The sequence below is a fragment of the Malaclemys terrapin genome, chromosome 4 (assembly GCF_027887155.1).
Source record: "Malaclemys terrapin pileata isolate rMalTer1 chromosome 4, rMalTer1.hap1, whole genome shotgun sequence".
Lineage (NCBI taxonomy): Eukaryota > Metazoa > Chordata > Testudines > Emydidae > Malaclemys > Malaclemys terrapin.
In genome coordinates, this window is record NC_071508.1 from 83133140 (window position 1) to 83148355 (window position 15216).

The following is a 15216-nucleotide window of genomic DNA, read 5'->3' on the forward strand; positions in this document are numbered from 1 at the left end:
AACAAGGCCAATTTCTGCATTTTTTTTCATGGGTTTGGCATGTCTGCTTCCAGCACAGGTTTCAGAGTAGCAGCCATGTTAGTCTGTATCCACAAAAAGAACAGGAGTACTTGTGGCACCTTAGAGACTAACAAATTTATTAGAGCATAAGCTTTCATGGGCTACAGCCCAATTCATCAGATGCATAGAATGGAACATATAGTAAGAAGATATAAATACATACAGAGAACATGAAAAAGTAGAAGTTGCCATACCAACTCTAAGAGGCTAATTAATTAAGATGAGCTATTATCAGCAAGAGAAAAAAAACGTTTGTAATGATAATCAAGATGGCCCATTACAGACAGTTGACAGGAAGGTGTGAGGATACTTAACATGGGGAAATAGATTCAATTTGTGTAATGACCCCACCACTCCCAGTCTCTATTCAAGCCCAAGTTAATGTTATCTAGTTTGCAAATTAATTCTGGTTCAGCAGTTTCTCGTTGGAGTCTGTTTTTGAAGCTTTTCTGTTGCAAAATTGCCACCTTTAAGACTGTTACTGAGTGACCAGAGGGGCTGAAGTGTTCTCCTCTGGTTTTTGAATGTTATGATTCCTGATGTCAGATTTGTGTCCATTTATTCTTTTGCATAGAGACTGTCCGGTTTGGCCAATGTACATGACAGAGGGGCATTGCTGGCACATTGGTATATGTGCAGGTGAATGAGCTCCTGATGGCGTGGCTGATGTGATTAGGTCCTATGATGGTGTCACTTGAATAGATATGTGGACAGAGTTGGCATCGGGCTTTGTTGCAAGGATAGGTTCCTGGGTTAGTGTTTTTGTTGTGTGGTGTGTGGTTGCTGGTGAGTATTTGCTTCAGGTTGGGGGGGCTGTCTGTAAGCGAGGACTGGTCTGTTTCCCAAGATCTGTGAGAGTGAGCGATCTTGTTTCAGGATAGGTTGTAGATCTTTGATGATGCACTGGAGAGGTTTTAGTTGGGGGCTGAAGGTGACGGCTAGTGGCGTTCTGTTATTTTCTTTGTTGGGCCTGTCCTGTAGTAGGTGACTTCTGGGTACTCTTCTGGCTCTGTCAATCTGTTTTTTTCACTTCAGCAGGTGGGTATTGTAGTTTTAAGAATGCTTGATAGAGATTCTGTAGGTGTTTGTCTCTGTCTGAGGGACTGGAGCAAATGCGGTTGTATCTTAGAGCTTGGCTGTAGACAATGGATCATGTGGTGTGTCCTGGATGGAAGCTGAAGGCATGTAGGTAAGTATAGCAGTCAGTAGGTTTCCGGTATAGGGTGGTGTTTATGTGACCATCGGTAATTAGCACAGTAGTGTCCAGGAAATGGACCACTTGTGTGGATTGGTCCAGGCTGAGGTTGATGGTGGGATGGAAATTGTTGAAATCATGGTGCAATTCCTCAAGGGTTTCTTTTCCATGGGTCCAGATGATGAAGATTTCATCAATGTAGCGCAAGTAGAGTAGGGGCGTTAGGGGACGAGAGTTAAAGAAGCGTTCTAAGGCTTCCAGCCCAGTTAGTGAGGATGGGGGTGGGAATGCATTTCAGTGAACAAGATTTTTTAGAGCTCTATAGCTATTTTAAAAGTGTATTCACTGTTAACCATGTTGTTAATCTATCTGGAAATTTTTACAATCTATAGGCCAAAATACTACATTTTTAAAGCTATTGTTATGGCTTTGTTTTATTCTTTGAAATGAATCTCTGTATAAGCAATAAGATATGATAAACCATGTGCCAGTGCTGACTAATGCTCATCTTGGATAACAAGCCACAGGGTAAAGCTAAGTGGTACGTGCATTGATCAGCATCACTGCACAGTCTTGGTGTGGTTATAAAATAGGTATTTAAAAAGTAAAGATAGCAATGTTTTAGTATTAAGAATAAGGATTTAAAAAAATAAATTATAGGCTAAGTAAACTAGCTCTCAGCATGTCTTTTTGTTTGTTAATATAGAGCTTGGTCCAAAGCAAACCCCATATGTGAACATCCTGAATTATGGTGAGGAAGGGCAGGTGAGGACAGAATCTTAATGTGATTCAAATACAGAGTTCCTGGTTGGTGCCTTTCTCTACATTTGAATGAAGCAAAATTTCAGATCTAAACATTCTCAAATGTTGGACTGCTTGAAGTCTGGATTCAGATCCAAATTTTGTGACTGCAGCCCATTCCCTTAAATACTTCGAATGTTGTAACAAATGCAGAGACACTACAGACTTCATAGATGTTACTATGCTTCAGCCCACTGCCACTCAGAATGCCACAAAAGATGCAGGGATTGAACTCAGATCGTCCAGCATCAGAAACATAGGCACTTATTGTATGTGCATTAATGTGGCCAAACATAAAGTTATACATCTAGGAACAAAGAATGTAGTCCAAACTTATAGAATGGGGGGGACTCTATCCTGGGAATCAATGACTGAAATAGACTTGGGGTATTCAGCAGATAATCAACTGAACTTCCAGTGCAGCACTATGGCCAAAAGGGCTAATGCAAGCCTGGGGTGCATAAAACAGGATATAAAAACATAAGAATGGCCATACTAAGTCAGACCAAAGGTCCATCTAGCCCAATATCCTGTCTTCTGACAATAGTCAGTGCCAGGTGCCGCAGAGGGAATGAACAGAACAGGTAATCATCAGGTGATCCATCCCCTGTTGCCCATTCCCAGCTTCTGGCAAACAGAGGCTAGGGACATCATCCCTGCCCATCCTAATAGCCATTGATGGACCTATCTTCCATGATTTTAGCTAGTTCTTTTTTGAACCCTGTTATAGTCTTGGCCTTCACAACATTCTCTGGCAAGGAATTCCACAGGTTGACTGTGTGTTGTGTGAAAAAATACTTCCTTTTGTTTGTTTTAAACCTGCTGCCTATTAATTTCATTTGGTGACCCCTAGTTCTTGTGTTATGAAAAGGAGTAAATAACACTTCCTTATTTACTTTCTACACACCAGTCATGATTTTATAGACCGCTATCATATCCTTCCCTTAGTCATCTCTTTTCAAAGGTGAAAAGTCCCAGTCTTATTAATCTCTCCTCATATGGAAACTGTTCCATACCCCTAATCATTTCTGTTACCCTTTTCTGAACCTTTTCCAATTCCAATATAGCTTTTTTCAGATGGGGCGACCACATTTGCACCCAGTATTCAAGATGTGGATGTACCATGGATTTATATAGAAGCAATGTGATTTTTTCTGTTCTATTATCTATCCCTTTCTTAATGATTCCCAACATTTTGTTAGCTTTTTTGACTACCGCTGCATATTAAGTGGATATTTTCAGAGAACTTTTCACGACGCCAAGATCTCTTTCTTGAGTGGTAACAGCTAATTTAGATCCTATCATTTTATATGTATAGTTGGGATTATGTTTTACAATGGGCATTACTTTGCATTTATCAACATTGAATTTCATCTGCTATTTTGCTGTGCAGTCACCCAGTTTTGAGAGATCCTTTTGTGGCTCTTTGCAGTCTGCCTCGGTCTTAACTATCTTTAGTAATTTTGTATCATCTGCAAATTTTGCCACCTCACTGTTTACCTCCTTTTCCAGATCATTTATGAATATGTTGAATAGGACTGGTCCCAGAACAGACCCTTGGGGGACACCACTATTACCTCTCTCCATTCTGAAAACTGACCATTTAGTCCTACCCTTTGTTTCCTATCTTTGAACCAGCTCCCATTCCATGAGAGCACCTTCCCTCTTATCCTGTGGCAGCTTACTCTGCATAAGAGCCTTTGGTGAGGGGCCTTGTCAAAGGTTTTCTGAAACTCTAAGTACACTATATCCACTGGATCACCCTTGTCCACATGCTTGTTAACTCCCTCAAAGAATTCTAGTAGATTGGTGAAGCATGATTTCCCTTTACAAAAACCATGTTGAGTCTTCCCCAACAAATTATATTCATCTATGTGCCTGAAAATTCTGTTCTTTACTATAGTTTCAACCAATTTGCCTGGTACTGAAGTCAGGCTTACTGGTCTATAATTACCAGGATCACTTCTGGAGCCCTTTTTAAAAATTGGCATCACATTAGTTATCCTCCAGTCATTTGGTACAGAAGCTGATTTAAATGACAGGTTACAAACCAGTTAGTAGTTCTGCAATTTCACATTTGAATTCCTTCAGAACTCTAGGGTGAATACCTTCTGCTACTCATGACTTATAGCTGTTTACTTTATCAATTTGTTCCAAAACCTCCTCTAATGACACTTCAATCTGGAACAGTTCCTCAGATTTATCACCTAAAAAGAATGGCTCAGGTTTGGGAATCTCCCTCACAACCTCAGCCATCAAGACCAAAGCAAAGAATTCATTTAATTTCTCTGCAATGGCCTTGTTGTCCTTGCGTGCTCCTTTAGCATCTCGACCGTCCAGTGGCCCCACTGGTTGTTTAGCAGGCTTCCTGCTTCTCATGTAAGCTAATTTTTTTTTAAGATTCAAAAAGTAATCTTTGGCTAGCTGTTCTTCAAATTCTTTTTTGGCCTTCCTAATTATATTTTTATATTTCACTTGCCAGCATTTATGCTCCCTTCTATTTTCCTCACTAGACTTTAACTTCCACTTTTTAAGGAATGCCTTTTTGCCTCTCACTGGTTCTTTTACTTTGTTGTTTAGCCACGGTGGCATTTTTTGGTTTTCTTACTATGTTTTTTAATTTGGGGTATACATTTAAGTTGAGCCTCCATTATGGTATCTTTAAAAAGGTTCCATGCAGCTTGCAGGGATTTCACTTTTGGCACTCTACCTTTTAATTTCTGTTTAACTAATTTCCTATTTTTTGTGTAGTTTCCCTTTCTGAAATTAAATGCTACCATGTTGGGCTGCTATGGTATTTTCCCCGCCACAGGGATGTTACATTTAAGCGGTCCAGCTATATTCACCTCTTGGTCCACATCCTGTGCTCCACTTAGGACTAAATCAAAAATTGCCTCTTCTCTTGTGGGTTCCAGAACTAGCTGCTCCAAGAAGCAGTCATTTAAGTTGTCAAGAAACTATCTCTGCAGCCCATCCTGAGGTGACATGTGCCCAGTCAATATGGGAATAGCTGAAATCCCCCATTACTGAGGTTTTTTTATTTTTATAGCCTCTCTAATCTCTCTCTGAGCATTTCACAGTCACTATCACAATCCTGGTCAGATGGTTGGTAGTATATCCCTATTTCTATATTCTTATTATTCAAGTATAGAATTACTATCCATAGAGATTCTATGGTGCAGTTTGGTTCATTTAAGATTTTTACTTAATTTGATTCTATGCTTTCTTTCACATATAGTGCCACCCACCCACCCACCAGAATGACCTGTTCTGTCCTTCCGATATATTTTGTACCCTGGTATTACTGTGTCCCATTGATTATCTTCATTCCACCAAGTTTCTGTGATGCCTATGATATCAATATCCTCATTTAATACTAGGCACTCTAGTTCACCCATCTTATTATTTACACTTCTAGAATTTGTATATAAGCACTTTAAGAACTTGTCACTTTTTATCTGTCTGCCATTACATGATGTAACTGAATGGAACTTTGTCATTTGACTGTTTCTCATCATATCCTACCTGTATTTTATCATCTTCCATCCTCTCCTCTTTACTAGGACAGAGAGAATCTCCCTTAGTAGATCCTCCCCTAAGGGATGTCTCTGTCCAAACCATGTGCACCTTCGCACCTGTTGGCTTTCCCCCAGCTCTTAGTTTAAAACTGCTCTATGACCTTTTTAATTTTAAATGTCCTCAATCTGGTTCCATTTTGATTTAGGTGGAGCCCATCCTTCCTGTATAGGCTCCCCCTTTCCCAACAGTTTCCCCAGTTTCTAAGAAATCTAAACCCCTCCTCACTACACCATCATCTCATCCACGCATTGAGACCCTGAAGTTTTGCCTGTCTAACTGGCTCTGCGTGGGGAACTAGAAGCATTTCAGAGAATGCTACCATGGAGGTCCTGGACATCGATCTCTTGCCTAGCAGCCTAAATTTGGCCTCCAGGACCGCTCGCCTATCCTTCCCTATGTCATTGGTACCTACATGTACCATGACCACTGGCTCCTCCCCAGAACTACACATAAGTCTTTCTAGATGTCTCGAGAGATATGCAACCTTCACAGCAGGCAGGCAAGCAGGGCTGGCTCCAGGCACCAGCGAAAGAAGCAGGTGCTTGGGGCGGCCAATGGAAAGGGGCGGCACGTCTGGGTCTTTGGCAGCAATTAGGCTGCGGGTCCCTCAGTCCCTCTCGGAGCGAAGGACCCGCTGCCGAATTGCCACCGAAGAATAAAGCGGCGCTGGCTGAGCTGCCGCCGAAGTGCTGCCGATCGGGGCTTTATCTTTTTTTTTTTTTCCCCTCTGCTTCACTGCTTGGGGCGGCAAAAAAGTTGGAGCCGGCCCTGCAGGCAAGTCACCATGCAGGTCTCCTGGTCATCACAAACCCAGCTATCTATGTTACTAATGATCGAATCACCCATTACTAATACCTGTCTCTTCCTAATAACTGGCATTCCCTCCCCACAGAGGGATATCCTCAGTGCGAGAGGATACCACAACATCATCTGGAAGGAGGGTCCCAACTATGGAATCATTTCCCTCTGCTCCAGTTCGATGTTCTCCTTTCCTGAGACTTTCATCCTCCTCAACAGCACATAACCTGTCAGACTGTTGTACTGTGTCCCAGAAAGTCTCACGTATGTACCTCTCCATCTCCCTTAGCTCCTCCAGTTCAGACATGCTGGTCTCCAAAGCTTGTACTTGGTCTCAGGGTCAGGAGCAGGAAGGTTATATTACCTCTGTATTTGGCACAGGTGCAACGACTGCTAGAAAACCATGTCAAGTTCTGATGTCTACAATTCAAGAAGGATGTTGCTAGATCAGAGAGGGGTCAGAGAAGAGCCATGGGAATGTCTGAAGGGTTGGAAAACATGCCCTATAAGCATAGATGCTGGAACTAGGGGTGCTGCCATACCCCCTGGCTCAAAGTCATAATATCAATCCAAATACATGGTTTCCGCCTTCAGCACTCTCACTATAAAAATTATTCCAGCACCATTGCTTAGAGTGAAAGACTCAAGGAGCTCAGTCTATTTAGCTTATCAAAGAGAAGGTTAAGGGGTGACTTGATTATGCTTTAAGTAGCTACATGGGGAACAAAAAATTGATAATGGGCTCTTCAATCTAGCAGACCAAAGGTATAACAATATCCAATGGTTAGAAGTTGAAGTTAGACAAATTCTGTCTAGAAATAAGGTACAAATTTTAAACTGTGAGCCATTTACCAGGGGTTGTGGTGGATTCTCCATCCCTGACAATTTTTAAATCAAGAATGGATGTTTTTCTAAAGGATATGCTGTAGTTCAAACATGAATTAATTCAAGGAAATTCTATGGCCAGTGTTATGCAGGAGGTCAGACTATACGATCACAGTGGTCCCCTCTGGCCTTATAATGATTAATTTATTAATTATATTGATTTATAAAATGAACTAAGGAGAAATTTCATAAGGCCTCTGGCACACAAGTGGGTAACTCTGACTCCATTCTATAGAGTGCAGTGATACATGTTCACATTATCCAGTTCATTACAATATGCTAATTTAACATAAGGTAACATTAAGATAAATATTTTAATGCACATTTGCCAACTTTTCTCCCTCCTTTTTTTATGGAGAATTTTTGGGTGTAGATGTCCCTCACCACCAACCATTTCTCCCCAACCTGGAACCATATGGTAGTGAGGGCCACATAAGTTGGTGGATGAATGTGTTACCAATGACCAAAATGCAAAACACCTGTGCCTTGTGTGATGATTGACAGATTGTTTTTTTAACTGTAATACCTGCTTAAAGGATGTTTTTGCCAATGTGTGAATTAAATGAACCAGTTATTTAAAAAGACAACTGGAAAAACAGAAATTCTATCCTCTGCTGCCATTGTGAGTTCTAACGTCGAAGGACTTATAGTGGGAAGGGGACGGATGGGAGTTAGATTTGCAAAGTAGGAACTACATCACAAGACTCTATTATCAAGTTACTTTTATAGCTATTCCCAGCACTCCCTTGTTGGGGCAATTTCCATTCCTTAAATCATATCAACACAAAAAAGATAGAAGTCTGTTCCTTACTATTATAAACTGATTCCAGAACTGAATATAACTTGAATGGTTTTATGGACAGCTGCAAATAAAAATAGGGAACAGAATAGTGTTATGACTTAAGGAAGGGAATTGATTCAACAAAGCAGTGCTGAAAATGTAACTGAATTATATACTCCACATGACCATACACTGTTTCATAGGCACTAGCAATGGGCCCAAAGCACAATGTCAAATCTAACTCCTTCCCCAAATATAAGTTGCAGGGATAGTGTGTTTCAGAACCAAGGATCCAAACCCATTCTTAATGTTTTTAGCACTGGGCCAGATCCAAAACCACAAACAAACAGTTTCCTTGATCTCAGAAATCTAGTTTCTGGAAAAGCAGAAGTATCCCACAAGATGAGCTGCTCTGAGGAGTTGTGCCATTTTAGGCCAAAATCTTGCGAGTACAGCTCATTACATTTAATGCTGCCAAACATGAACCCAAATTTAGCCCTGCTTTAGCCTCAGTCAGGAAATCCAAATACCCGCCCCAGCCTGATCTGGGTTTGAACACCACCTTCTTTGCTCATCTTTATTAGGCATTTGTACATCCTCCATTGGGAAGGGGGCGACTCTATATTGCCCTGGCAGAGATTTCCGAACTGATGATCTAGTTGGCTTTTTCTTTGTCCTATGTTGCTAATGTGCTTAGAAGTTCACTTTGTAGAAAGCACCCCAATTACTGGGTTCCAACTCCCCTTTGGTTTATATTTTGACTCAACTGAGGGAAAATTAATTGAAGACAAGCGATGACTAAATTAAAAACTGAAGAGGAACTTAAAGTTTTGCCCATTCATTTTTAATAAGAAAACAAAGTACAGTTGCCCAAATTCTTGCCTTGCTGTTGTGACAGGAGCTGGAAAAAGAGAGCTGATAGTGGTAGGAACTGAACCAAGGTTTCCTGTATGTGGTCAATGGTCAGCTTCTTGCATGTAGTCTGAGAAAATCTACAACAGCTGGAGACCCTCCAATATTTCATGTCACTGTCAGAAATAATCTGAGGAAGCTTTTGTGACTGGTGTAATAGGTATCTATAGAAAATGATCAAAACATTCACTTTGTATAAGTTCCCAATTTTTCCCCCAAAGCCATGAAAGGGCAGTTAGGCACCCATTTAAAGTAATGGGAGTTGGGTAACTAACTTCAATGTGTACTTTGGAAAATCTGCCCCTAAATACTTAGCTGAATCTCCTTTGGACCACTTTAGTCTGCAAAGTTGGGCTGGAAATCATAAAACTCCTTCATTAAGCTTCTAATCCATCCTTCTTCTAGTAAAGCTGGAAGTATCACAGCATCAACCTTTCTTATTGTGGCACTTCCAGTCCCAGAATGAACTAGGCAGTGTGAAATATGAAATGAGAATAATTGTTATGGGGAAGAGCTGTTATCCACTTTCTTTTGAATTTCAAAAAAGGTTTAGTTAGGATTCATTTTGCATTTGGGACAAAGGGTCAGTTCTTACTTTATCTGAATTGATAGAAGTGTGATAAATAAAATATTACCCTTTGTACCACGAGTAGACCTATATTTAGAGTGACCACTATGTTTTTGTGATAGTTTGTTTTTAATTTCCCCAAAAGAGTCCATCTTATTATCTGTGGATCATGATTACTGAAATAAAACACCTTGCATAAGCCTGCAAACAATTATAGCTCAAAACACCGTGTCTGTTGTTGAGATTAGAAAATACAGGCGTGACTGAATAATTACTACACATATTACTGATTGGAAGGTTTCATATAATGTTTTTAATTTGTCAAATTGAAGTAAGCATTCAGCAGAAATGCAGCACTCAGTACAAGGAATTTTCTCTTCCAGTTAGCTGGAAAACTCAATGATTTTTTTAAGCTTGTTTAGCAGTATTTGTAGCCATTTAAAATGAGGAGGAAAAGGAGGTGAAGTGTGTGTGGCAGAGATAGGAAGTAAAACGTACAGCCTTATAACAGTCCTTCATCCAATTAAGCATGATGCTCCGTGCTCCAGTTTCCATCCAGAGAAGTTAGTTTGTTTAACACTAACAGATCAAAGGGAATGTTGCTGTGACAGTCTGTGATCTCTGTGCAAATTGAACACCCCACTGCAAATTTCTTAGCTCTTGAATAGCCCAGAAAGAACAAACTCCCTCTTCTCCAATCTTTCTCCAAGTCTCAGCTCTCCAGATTCCAGAGCTTTATAAGTATGCATATCAGAAGACCCTAACTAGCTCTTTTCGATACAGAGAACATGCAGAATGCTGTTACCTGCCTTCTCACTTATACGGTGACACAGCCACATCACTCACAATCCTCAAACACCACCACTAGATGCTCACTTCGAATGTGATTGAAAACTGCCCTCGGTTTTAAAACCTTCTATTGACTTGTTCCAGTTGCCATCACAGAATCACTCTCTACTCCCCTCCTTTCTTAAAAATTATTTTTGTCCTAATACTTCTGCATTGGTCACCCCACATTTTGGCCATATGCCATTTCCTTTTTATGAACTTTTAGAGAAAGATTTCCACTCACAACCATGAATAAAGTCATGAATGAGTTCCATTCCTAACCCACTAAACCTTCCCACCACGGAGAATGGGAAATATTCCTAGGCAATGGCTGTATGTAACTACCTAAGCAGGATACTTCGGCTAATATTCATTGTGCTCTCAGTGGTATATGCCCTTTTCTCCAAATTTTTAAACATATCTTAGTTTTATTCAAATCATTTGTTTTAAATTGTAATTTTCATTCAAATTAACATCAACCTCGATTCTCTGACCTTTCCCTCCCGGTTCTTATTATTAATGTCCCCTGAGGATAAAGTAGAAAGGCCATTAAAGAGCGGGGCCATTAAAGAGCTCAATACCTGACTCAGCAGCATGCGGATTAATGAGCTGACACAAATTATTGTGCCTTTTCTGAGACAAGTGGTCCCCTTGAATAGAGAAACCATTGTGAAGTGACATATTGAGACAGTCATGATATTTCCATGAACACTGACACCAGGGTATTAACTCAGAAAGGATGAGGATACATCCTGGAGCATCAGTGCATGAAGCCACTGCTCAGAGAATAGCAATGTCCTAGGCATGAAACGACATCATTTGGAGTCAGCTTTTCTATACGTTCATCACAGAAAAATCAACATAGGGCTTTGTGCCTCCTTCCTCTGTAAATATGTTAAAGGAAGTAAATTTGTCCAGGAGCCCGGTATCTTCTGAAGAGATGAAGTGCATTCTCCCTTCACACTTGGACCTGGCAGGAAGGATGACATTTGGAAAACTAGAAGGTGCCAGGAATCAGCAGAAATCCTTGGCTTGAGCCACGGAGACCACTGGTGTTTTTTTATATTTCATAAATTTCTTAATCCAGATTGAGTTGTGTTACCAGGTGCAGGGGACATGAACAGATCTGGTGAATGTCAAGGAAAAGGGTGGCAGTCTGTGAACACCCCAGTTCTGCCAAGGTTATTTCAGTCCAGCGTCAGGAGCCAGTCCCCATATTCCTTTATGGACCCAATTCTGAAAGATGCTAAGCACCTACTAAAAAAAAAAAAAGTCTACTGAAGTCTGATTGAGCTCAGCATGTTGTAGAATCAGACCCCAGGCATAAAAGGTCCATGTCAGTGTAAGACTAGTACAACGTCCATACAACAAATGAATCGTATTAATCACTAGTACCTCTTGCAGGTTTCTGGAGTATCCCAAGCAGCCTTCACTGGCAACAATATCTGCTAATGTGTGTGTGTGTGCGTGAGAATCTCTCATGTTTGCTGATGCAAACAGACTTTACATACAAATGGAGAATCTGTGGGCCTGACTGTGCATTGCTTTACATCGGTTTTATGCTAATATAAATCCATTGACTCCAGTAGAATTACAAATGTATAAAACTGGAATAATTTGATGGAAAATTAGGCCCAGTGTATGTGGCCTAAATCTATTTGTAAATAATTTGAAAAGTATATTTTTTCCAGCTCCCTTCCCCTTTCTCTCACACACAGATAACACCAACACACAAAAATTCAAACACCCACATACACAGACCCACACAAACATTTTGTGTGCACACAGAGTCCATTAGATGATACCAAAAGGCAGCAGCTAGATAAGATGATTGGGCAGAGAACCCCTTTTGTGCAGAACTGTACTTTAAAGAAAACTTTGCACAATGCTGGTAGGAGCATGTATCTGGATCCCTAACAGTGTATGCTCTTTTATAGTAGAAGCTCTCCTCATTCTTCATGATTCTCCGAAGATATTTTAGTGTGACACGACCAAGATGTCTGCTGTGTGGAGAACACTGACTAAGAATATAAACATTTTTATTTCACTGTTAATCACACTCCTTTTGGCTTAGTTTCTGTCTGTTGTGAATCCCTTCTGTGCCTTGTGAATCCCTCCAGCTAAAACTTTCTTATGTAGTTTTAAAAGGCTGTTGTGCTGTGTCTTGTAGAAGAAATATGGGAAAATAATGATTCACGGCATGAGTTTGGCCTGAAATCCACTTAGTGCAAAAGGAATATTTCCCCCCCAACTCAGCGTTCATTCATTTTGCTGCTGAAAAAGTCAGATTGGAATGAGTACCATCATACTAAGCAGTTTATCACCCCTCCAAAGATGCTGTGCTAACAGGTTCTTGGGCATTCCTCTTGTTCTGTTGCTATTGGCATATTAGTCTTCGTGCCGTTTCCTTTTCCTGGGCAATCATTCCCTGCTATTCTGCTTGCGCCTTAATATCCCCTGCATACTTGTAATACTTTTCTGGCATTTATCTCAAATTGAAATGTGAGACAGTTGCTTCACTTAAAAAGAAGTTTGCATCAATCTTATGATGTTAGTACTTGCATATTACTGTAAGAGTACACACACAAAAATGGTCACTGCCTTGAAAAGCTGACAATGAAACTCAGAAAATGTGACATTTAGAATAACAGTTTAAACAAGAGATATGCCTGAACAACAAAGTTTGGATTCCAATCCAAATTTCCTGTATATTTTGAGGTGTTTCAATCCAAATTTCTAATCTGCCGTAATGTAGAGAAAGAAAGAGAGGCCTGAGAGACAAAGTTTGTATCCAGATATGAACTCAAAAATTTGGCATGATAGGGTTTGGGGTTTTGGTTCAGACCCATCCCTACTACAGGTTTCTACTGGCAGTCAAAGATATTGTTAGCACAGCTGGCTGGGCATCTTTTTAATGAAAAGTTTTTCCATCAGAAAATGCGGATTCATCAAAACAAACTTTTTGCATATAAGGGTTGATTTAAACCAAGTGTTTGACTCAAAATACTTTCAAAGTTGTTTAAAGGTTATGACACTTGTTCAAAACTACTTTTTGTTTTGAAATTTAAGCTAATTATAGTTTAAAAAATTAAATAATAAAGGGTCAAAGTCCAAATGAAACATTTTTAAATGATAACAACAAAATCTGTCATTGACCCAAATTTATATTTTTTTTCTACTTTTTATCCCAGTTCAGGATAGGAATTTTTTTCAAAATCTTTTCCAGGCGGGAAAGCAGTTTGCTGCCTACCTCTAGTTGTTAGTGTAGTGCAGTGGTTCTCAAACTTTTGTAGTGATGACCCCTTTCACACAGCAAGCATCTGACTGTGACCCCCCCCCTTATAAATTAAGAACACTTTTATAAATGCTGGAGGCGAAGTGGGGTTTGGTGTGGAGGCTGACAGCTTGAAACCTCCCACGTCATAACCTCGTGACCCCCTGAGGGGTCCCAACTCCCAGTTTGAGAATCCCTGGTATAGAGATTAGACTGGGTATGCTTTGCCAAAGAGGTACATTTTATAGAAGGATTTGACTGGAGAGAAGATGCTTGCACATGGGAAATGAAAGGTTGTCAATCATATGGTGGCATGAAATAAGATATAAAGTTTATAGTGCCAAAAGGAGTAAAAGGGAGCAATTAGGTGACAGAACTGTGAGGACTGGAAGGAACAGAGATGTGGGGATTGCAGGGAAGAGGAATGTGTGGAGAAGGACTAGAATACTGAACTTTAAAAAGCTTCAGTGTAATTGACCAAGGTAAGAGTTATTCTGGTACATGCACATTAATAAAGACAGACCTTATACCACAAGATCAGGCTTGATGTGTTGCATGATCATAACGTCTTTAACTTATATCCTAGTGCAAAAAACATTCAAGAGAAAGAAGTCTCACCAGAGGGAGAGTCTATAAATTTAAGAATTATCTTTATCACTTTCCTTCAACCTTCAGTGGATTTAGTGCTGGTGAAAGGTGCCAGATTGAAAGCTTTGAGAAATGAAAACCTTTATTTATCCCAAAGGCAGGTACAGCATGGACCATGGCAATGCAAACTTCCCTACACCGCTCAGACTAATGTGCAGTCTGATCCTGAAATGTTTTGACCAAATCTTTTTATAAGCACAAAATGCAGATTTGGCAACACTGAAACGTTTTTCAAATCATGTCAATTTCACTTATTTATTTTGAAAATAAAAACCTGAAAAGTTTTGTTCTGACTTTTTTGAAATGGAATTCCTTATATTGTTCAATTCTAAATGACTTCATTTCAAAATTTCCTTTATTTTTTTTTTAAATTTAAGAATGAACTACAATGCTCAAAGTTGAAACAAAATCTGATGGTATCCAGTTTGCAAATTAATTCCAGTTCTGCAGCTTCATGCTAGAGTCTGTTTTTGAAGTTTTTTTGTTGAAGAATTGCCACTTTTAGATCTATTAGTGAGTGACCAGAGAGACTGAAGTGTTCTCCTACTGATTTTTTAATGTTATGATTCCTGATGTCAGATTTGTGTCCATTTATTCTTTTGCGTAGAGACTGTCTGGTTTGGCCAATGTACATGGCAGAGGGGCATTGCTGGCACATGATGACATATATCACATTGGTAGATGTGCAGGTGAACTTCAACGTGAAGCTGCAGAACTGATTAGGCCTGAATAAAGACTGCGAGTGGTTGGGTCATTACAAAACCTAAACTTAATTTTCCCAATACTAATTTCTCCCTACTGTTACTCACACCTTCTTGTCAACTGTCTGTAATGGGCCACTCTCTTACCACTTCAAAAGTTATTTTTCCTTCCTTGGTATCCTGCTG